The sequence below is a fragment of the Chrysemys picta genome, chromosome 6 (genome assembly GCF_011386835.1).
Source record: "Chrysemys picta bellii isolate R12L10 chromosome 6, ASM1138683v2, whole genome shotgun sequence".
NCBI lineage: Eukaryota > Metazoa > Chordata > Testudines > Emydidae > Chrysemys > Chrysemys picta.
Window position 1 is genome coordinate 87,268,425 of NC_088796.1, and position 9,459 is coordinate 87,277,883.

The window sequence follows — 9,459 nt, forward strand, 5'->3', positions numbered from 1 at the left end:
GCGTTCAAATTGCCTGGGCCTATCACTGGCTGTCAGGTGGGTCAGAAGGTTTGTGTCTCGGGGAGTGTTTAGGGAAGAAAAAGAATGAAAGAGAGCATTAGAAAACTATAAAAAATGTCCTGGGAAAGGAGCAGCATGGTGGAAAGTTGTTCTGTTTACAAGGTGAGGGAAAAATAAAGTCACTGTGATGCTTGTTAAGAATACATAGTTCCCTTTGGTTAAAACTCTAGAGGGAAAAGGTGTTACGCTTTCTACCCTTTGTCTGTCTTGTTTATTTAGATGATAAGTTCTTCAGAGTAATGACTGTCTCTTGCTATATACTTCTACAGTGCCTAGCATAGTCAGGCCCTGATCTCAGTTGATGCCTCTACATGCTACAGTTATGCAAAAGCCATAGAAATAACCCTTCCTCCCTCACTGCCTGCTAGTGGCACAGATTTATCATCTACTGCATTTTTTTAGATGAAGCTGTCCATTGCCACCGTGAATTGGGAGAACTGGCTCAACCTCTTGATCTTTTTAAAATATAGGTTTGATTTTTCAAAGGAATCTAAGGAAGCGAGGCTCCAAAATCCTATTGAAATTCACAGGGAGCGGAGTGCCTCATTACTATAGATGCTTATGAAAATCCAAGGCATAGAAATGAAAGAAAGGTCACTTCTGCCAGAGATACTAGTGGAATTGAGCAATGGTGGGAATTTAGCCATCCCAGCTAAGATGAAGTTTAAAAGACTCAGGGAGTGATTCAGTCCTGTTGGTGCAGAGGCAAGGAGTTTGCACCTTCTGTCCTCTCGCACTGTTAGGGACAGTTTCACTGGAGGGGGAAATCACTGCTGCTAATGGGCAGGTGGTGTTTCTGACAGGAGTGCATGGCTTTAACCTATGGCTGCTTTTCTATAGGAGGCCCACTGGTGGAGGTGGCCTAGGGAATCCTCTCTGACACAGCACATCTACTGGTGCCCTGGTCCACTCCCTTAGCTCGTCCTATTCCCTTTCTGGGCGATGTCAGGCAGCTCCAAGACCCAGGCAGAATGGAAGCTTGCATTACTGTGTAGGGTTACCATATTTTGTGCCTCCCCGCCCCCAGCCCCGCCCCCTCCCCAACTCCGCCCCCTCCCCAAAGTCTCCACCCCCTCCCCTGCTTCCCGCGAACATTTGAGTTGCGGGAAGCCTGAAGCAGGTAAGGGGGAGTGTGGGGGGACGAGGCGCGGACCAGGCTGGCCCCGGCCCTGGGGTGCCGGCCCTGGGCCCGGCCCCCGGCCGACCACCCCCGGCCCCGGCCGAGCACCCCCGGCCCCCGGCCTGGCACCGCCGATCCCCAGCCCGGCCCCCGGCACCGCCGGCCCGTCCCCCGAACCCCCGGCCTGGCCTGGCACCGCCGGCCCGGCCCCCGAGTCCCCGGACCAGCCCGGCCCCCGAGTCCCCGGCCCGGCCCCGCCCCGCCGGCGCCCCCGAGCCCCCGGCCCCGCCGGAGCCCCCGAGCCCCCGGCCGAGCCCCCGAGCCCCCGGCCCGGCCCCGCCGGAGCCCCCGAGCCCCCAGCCCGGCCCCGCCGGAGCCCCCGAGCCACCGGCCCGGCCCCGCCGGCCCGGCCCTGGAGCCCCCGGCCAGGCACTGCTCCGCCGGCCCGGCCCGGCCCCCAAGCCCCCGGCCCGAGCCCCCGGCCTCCGGCCCGGCCCCCGAGCACCCGCACAGCCGGCCCGGCATGTCCCAATTTTCCCGGACAATCCGGACGGGGATTTGGAGCCCAAAAAGCCGGACATGTCCGGGAAAATCCGGACGTATGGTAACCCTATTACTGTGTCACCTCCAGGCAGACGCAGCATGCCCCAGAGGTCAAGGGACCAGAGGTATTTTGGACTGTGAAGTGGGGAGCAGCTTATTCCACAGACCAGGCCCTTCACAGAGACAGCTCTTCCACCAGCCACCTTTCTTTTAAACTGAGACTGACCTGTCTGGCGCACCTTTGCTGGCATGAGGAGAAAGTAGGAAAGTTGCAAGTCATTTAGGCTTTGTAGGTCAAAACCAACACCTTAAATTCAATCTGGAAAGCCAGCAGGCAGCCAGTGCTGATCCTGGAGCACTGGTGTCATGCTTTGCCACTCTGAGGAGCTGTCAGCAGAAATCCAAAATCCAGGGCTCACTAGAAAAACAGTGGAAAATTAAGGTTATGTTGCTTCAATTAAAGCTGGGTTTGGAGGTTACCAGCCTTTGCACAGTGAGGATGATGACAGTTGTATATATTTTTATAGTCCAGGAGAGTTCAGAGCCCTGGTAAAAATCAAGGCCCCGCATGGTCAGCTACACACAGACACAATAGTTCAAAGGTTACTGTTTATCCCCCTCTCGTTTCATTTAGTTTCCCAAGAGCCTCTTTGTTAATTTTTGCCATTAAGACAAAAGGTCAGTTTTGATGTTGCTCCTAGAAATGTTCTTGCTGCTTTGTTTGTTTTGTTTATATACTCCCCCCCCACCTTCTTTCAAGGAGGAATGCTAGACTCCCCTTTGCTGCTTAGTGCCAGCTGCAAGCAGGATGGTGAGAAGAATGAGAGCTCTAAAGAAGTGGGTGGGAGGAAAGAGGGAGGAGGAAGAGAATTAAAGGAAAATAAGGAGCAGTGTTTTGCCTCTGGCCATTTGCAAACAGCTTGTGGGATCCTCACATCACACACAATGTTGGGCAGCCTGTGACGTTTCTGAACACACAAGCTGTCATTTACTTGCAAGAAGTCAGCTCTGTTAAACCCTTCAGTCTATGTGGGTGGCCGCCTGCGAAGACACACTGTCTCATCCCATTCAGGAACTGCCCTCTGTCACTGCACTCATGGCAGGCTAGATGTTTGTTGTTTAAGTAAATAAACTGGTCAGTGTCTCAGGCTAGCTGTGAATGTGCTGTCCTCCCACCCACCACCGCATCCCGGCCACTCGGGGGTGGGGTGGGGAACAACAACCAAAAGCAATAACAAGATGAAAAAGTTCACAGAGAGATCCAATGCCACCCACTAAGCCCTAACCTTCAAATAATCACTGACCAAATGGTGTCAGTGTAGGCCCCTGCATCCTGTCAGCACTCAGCTTTCCAATGAGGGGTATATCATAGAGGTGACTTTTAAAGCATCTTTCCTCAAAAGGGAGACTGGGAAAGTGCAGTCCCAGGACACTTTGATTTCCCTTGTTCCTGTTTGGATCTGGAGCTGAACTTCAAGCCCCTTGCTACGCTTAGCCCTGGTGTAAGACGGTGCAAAACCATGCATCTGCACTTGTTAACACAAGCCTATACTTGACCCTCAGTGCATAAGTGAGATTTTAAGCCAATTTATTTTCCATTTATTCTGTTGCATCCATCAAGCCTTTGTTTCCCAACCGTGTGCCATTCCACAGCAGGGAGAAGAGATTTGCATTACAGGAAAGACTACCAAAAACTGCTAAGAAGATCACTTTCAAAAGCATCCAGGATGTCTCAGGTCTACATCGTCAAGTACCTCTCACAGAAGTGAGGAATCAAAATGAAATTTTTGTCTCGCTGGTGCCTGTGACCAGAGTTTCTCAATTAAAACATTATTTTGGGGGAAATGCCTGAGAATTCATGGTTAAAGCCAAAGTTAATTAGGGTGAGAAACTGAGCATAAGGACACAAGATACAGCCCTATGTACATCCAGATCCTGTTACTTTGCCTACCAATAAAATGCAGCCACCTGTTTTACAGAGACCACACTACAGGCACTATGAGCCTCAGCTCCAATGGAGGTAGAGGTGAACCGTACCACCAGAAACAATGAGGAGTCCTTGTGGCACCTTAGAAACTAACATATTTGTTTGGGCATAAGTTTTCATGGGCTATAACCCACTTCATCAGATGCATGGAGCAAAAAATTCAGTAGGCAGGTATAAATATACAGCACATGAAAAGATGGGAGTTGCCTTACCAAGTAGGGGGTCAGTGCTAATGAGGCCAATTCAGTTAGGATGGATGTGGCCCATTCCCAACAGTTGACAAGAAGGGGTGAGTATCAGAGGGAAAATTATTTTTTGTAGTGACCCACCACTCCCAGTCTTTATTCAGGCCTAATTTGATGGTGTCCAGTTTGCAAATTAGTTCCAGTTCTGCAGTTTCTCATTGAAGTCTGTTTTTGACGGTTTTTTGTTGAAGAATGGCCACTTTACAGACTAACACGGCTACCCCTCTGAAACCTGTACTACCAGTGGCATTATACATGTAGGGGAACACAATCACCAGACTACCCCACACTCCACACTTGGGAAAGTACAGTGTTAACGCCCCCTATGTTGACGGCAGTCCTCTGCCATGGGGGGGGGGGGGGAGGGAGGGGAATCTATGATTTAATACAATTGTTTACAAATAATCTGATCTAGAACAAAGACTTTTCCACAGCCTCACACACAAACCAATTACCATTTGCGTAATCTTTCCAATCTTTCTTTACCAAGAATACCCCGTGTTTAGTGAGACCATCAGCCCCTGCCTGGGTGTCTGGGAGATTAACCCGAAAAATACATCATGTCTTTTCAAAGCTCAGATATCCATTCCTGTTAGTAATGACACAGCAGCTGGCTTTAGGATAATAACAAGTGGTGCGAATTAAGACATTCCATAAAGTGCACATTCTATTTAGAGGCAGGCCTGCTGTCCGAATGATTTATTTCCCCACATTCCTCAGTTGAGGCTTTCCTGCCCATTTGGGTATATTTCTGTGTCCCATCTTCAGAGAAGCAACATAAAAAAAAAATCAGTTTATCCCCAGATTTAGGACACAGCATAGGAAAGCACACATAGTGACAACAGAGATTTGGCTGCTCAGTAGCAGTCTCTCTGATGGTTTCACTAAGGCTGCACAAATCGTCCATGATGAGATTAGTTTAGTTTCATTATGAAACCAAAATTTGACCTGTGTTCACCAAAAGGTTCACAAGAGAACCTAAGCTAAATTCCAGGCAAGTTTTGGGTAAGGGGGCAAGATGGGAAGAGGATGTTTACAGGGCGGAAATGGGATACTTTTATATGGGATTTTGACCTGCCCCAAAACAGGCAAAGCTTAATATTTCAGTTGAGATCACCTTAACTGAACCAAATTACAAAGCAAAAATGGATCCACACCAAAAGGTGTTTCACCAAATGTTCCGTGAACCAAAACTTCCAGGATACCTGAACAACTAAAGTAGGGCCCAAAGCAAAACTCAGCTCTAGGATTCCCTTTCTCTCAGCTGGCACAGTAAGCCACCATTACAGCCCCTATGCACTAATGGAGCAGTACAAATAAGCAACAGCAGACCAGAGACTCTGGCCCAATATAGTTTAAAGTGCTTAGAAATAACACAGGCTATAGGAATCAGGATTCCACAGTTGTGGTTACAAATAGCTGGAATAGGCTGCCCCTTCCTTTGAAACAGGAGTCCACTTTGTTTGGTTTTTAGACAATGTTTATCCTTTATTTTAAGAAATCTGTGTGAAATAAACTGAAATCGATTGTTCAGATGTTTTCTGTTATTTTAGACTGAGTCGCCTACGTTACATAGTGTTGTACTGAAGCATGCTGGCCTAATGGTGAGCTGATTGGAGTCTCCTGAGGATCCCCACAAGAATGAGATGCATAGCTCATGAGGCTCTTCCAGACAGCAACATTTTAAATCAACCGAGGGAAACCTTCTATACGACAATTCAGGCTTGCCCAAAGAGAGGAGTTTATGGAAAGGTGGGTGGTAGATCACTCATATCTCATGTTCAGGGGTTTGTTTCAAGCCATGGCTGAATCCTGACAAGAGAGAGAACATAAAAGGAATATTAGGTTTCTGTCTGAGCAAGGAAGATTGCCAGCATAGAAAGGGCCTTGAAGAAATGAAGAAGTCCCTGGAGTACATAACCTGGAGTGGTGGCAACATTATGTACAGGCTGAGACATCTGGTGCTTCTCTGATAGATAGCACTACTAATCCCACAAGAAGAGACCAAAGCTAAAGCTGCTTGAAAATCTCAAAAATTTTAGGAGGTAGCTGCCAGACCCAAATCCAATGTATTTGTTTACCAGATACTGAATGCACAGCTGGTTGCAAGTGGCTGGTGACTCCGCTCACAACAGGATAGATGATTCATTCTATGATGGCTTCTTGAGAGCAATCTGAGGGTATGTCTACACTGTACAGCCCAGTCTTGGATGCAGATTTGCACCCAGGCCCCCTTCTGTCCACATACAAATCAGCCTGACTCGGGTCAGCAAGCACGTAGGACCTGGGTCCAAGATCCTCTGGGGGTGGATCAGAGCCCAAGTCCTGCTCTGACTCAGATCTAAGCCCTGTTATTTTGCAGTGTGGAAGCAGCTCAAGCCACAGACCTGAGTCAGAAGTTCTGTGTAGAGCAGTATGGATGTGTTAACACGGCTGTGAGACCCAGGTCCAGCAACTGTAAACCCAGATTTACGATACAGTGTGGATGCTCAAGCACAGGCTTGGATATACCGAGTCCACAAGACATGGGTTTATAAAGCAGTGTAGACATACCCTTAAAGTTCCCTGCTCTAATCACTCAGTAACACACTCTGCAGAGTAGAAGGATGTTTTAATAAATATAGCGCTGCTAGCCATGGCACAGTCATTCAGATTCTCTTCTTTCTCCTTATTTCAGTTAAGAAACAACATGCTTCTTTGTATATGTATTACAAGGGAGGTGATTTTCACTTAAGGTACATCTCTGCTTTGAGAAATGACTGTGAAAATGGCATGGTGGATGTGCATGTCCAATCAAATTTGCACCATCTTTATTGGTGCTAGGGTGACCAGATGTCCCGATTTTATAGGGACAGTCCCAATTTTTGGGTCTTTTTCTTATATAGGCTCCTATCACCCCCCACCCCCATCCCGATTTTTCACATTTGCTGTCTGATCACCTAATTGGTGCTGATGTTCTGTGAGAAGACCCCCACCCCCCAAGATTGGGTTAGCCAAGCAGGCATTTAGGAAAATGATTCTATTTATGTGTAAATTGAATAAACTTGATCTGGAATAGTTTCAAAACATGGAGCCCCCACAATGCCATGTTCACGGAGTCACTTTTCAGAATAGAACTTCTTTGAAGGCAGTGGCAGTGATGTTGAATACTGATGAGACAATGCTTGGTCCATCCCAGATCAGTGTTTGGGCTATTCGTCATCTGAACCATAATATTTCAATAATAAAATGTCAGGTTACACTCTAACCCATGGTTTACAGACAGATGGACTATTTTGCTTGTGGTAAATTTCTAATGAAAAAGCAAAATCGCACACGGGATTATTACAAAATATTTTTGTGGGTGTATTGTCTTTTTGTGGCGTGCTCCAAGCACAATGGTGGTGTTCATCTAATAAGGAATAGCATTTAAATTGTGACATGAAAAATAAAATGAAATGAGCCCCTCCAAAACTCAGCTTTATAGAAAAACCAAACCAGGGCAGAAAGTATGTCTGTGAATCTATTTCAATGTAATTAACATTACACTAGTTACAAATGCAAACAGGTTCCCAAGCATGCTGTTTGGCTGCCCTCCACTCTGTGGACTCAAGTTTGACTCCTTGTTTTGTTCTAAGGGAACAAAGACGGTAAAGAACAATGTGACCCTGACCCTTCTTTACCCCCTTACAGACAAATGAGCCCTTTTAATATGCAGACAAGCTGTGACATGAAGAGAGCCCATGAGAACAAACACCTGTCATTTCTCTGGATAGCACTTTGACCAGACGTTGCCTATATAGTTTTTAAACAACTTTTATATTCCTGTGGCTGTGTTGAAAAGAAGATGCCAATATTTTCTTTCTCAGGACATGGTCTGTAACTCAACACAGACATGCACAAATGCGCGTTCCCTTCCCAGCGCACCACACACACATATCCTATACCTGCAAAATCAACAGCATTGTTTTTCTGCTTGATGAACCCAAGGTCAAACATGAACATAGATGGCCCCAACACTGATGCCCCCAAATCCTAACACATGTATCCACATACATTTTGGGGGTGTTTGCATGTAGGTTAACATATCCAGTCTGTGCTCTGCAGTTTTGAATTCCACCCAGATCCAAATACTCACTGCTGCTTCCCTCCCCCTCTGCTTAGGGGGCGCAGGCTACAGTAGGGCTGTGGCAGAGGGAATATGGCTTTCAGCTTCGGAGGCTAAGAGGGTGTCTCAGAGACGTGGGTCTGAATGGGAGAAGGGGTGCTGAGGGAATTTATCATAGATGCAGGCCAGGATAGGAGGGAGGGTGCGGGGAGATAGGGGCTTCATTGATAGAAAGCTGCTTGTTAGTTTCTTTCGTGCTCCTGGAGAAAACACAACAATAGAGACTTAGCCAAAGCCAAAACTCTGTTGCCCAATTCCATCTCTGCTCTGATGTGGTTTCCTCAGGGATCACAAGGAGCATTTTCTGCAGCTCTTCAATCTAGCGTAAGCATTTGTTTTCCTTCAAGGTTTTTCTCCCGAAAAAGTATCTATGTTGCCATGTTTTACTGGCTGGAGGAGCAGGGGACAGAAGGCCCAAGATGAATCCTGACAAAATACTGCAGGGTTAGATTCCATTTCCTGCCTGTCAACAGGAGACAGAGTCTAGGGGATTTTGAGTGTGAAGCCCTGAGTGGAATGGATTTCTTCTGAGTCCATTTGTTGAGGAGGGCGCAGTTGTCCATGTTCAACAGTAACCAAACCAAATATTTTATATGATGGTTAATTTTTGCTGACCGCAGCAAGTTTCAGCGCTGTAAAGCGCCAGTGTAGACAGTGTACCAGCGCTGGGAGCTGTGCTGATAGCTATGCCCCTCGTGGAGGTTGTTTCTTTAGAGCACTGGGAGAGCTCTCTCCCAGTGCTCTGCCACGACTACACAAGCCACATTAAAGTGCTGCCAGTGTAGACTAGCCCCTGAATCCAATACATTTTTAGCTGGGTAGGAATGTAGCGAGGACCTGTATTCAGGTGTTCAGTATAAGTGGGGGGCCAGAGAGGCACAAGTAGTCAGAACGCTGGACACAGACTCAACTGCTTGCTATTTCTCCTGTTGCTATTAATAGTAGCTGCTTCTTCAGGGATAGTTCTCAGCAGGTGACGCAGAAGCCTCCAGGCCAGGTGGTGGGACCAGCAAACACTTATGAGTTGCAAAAGCAATAATCAGACTGCCTGCATTGCCATGAGAACAAGGTTCTCACGTGAGGGTGGAATGTCTGGAGTCTTATTTAAAAGGGCAGCTCATTCACTGCCCTAAGGTGAATGAGCAGATTAACTGTTCACCTCAAAAAAGACTGCAGCCATGTATTCTTGTGAGCTGCCCAGCTAATCAGTTCCAAAGCCCCCCAGTCCTGGAGGCAGAGCAGCTGTCAGACATTCCATCCAAGAAGACCTGCCACCAACTAAGAAATGTGCATGGGATGAAGGAGGGCATAGGGAGGGTGAATATGCTAAGAGATTATAAGGACCAATTCCTTCTCC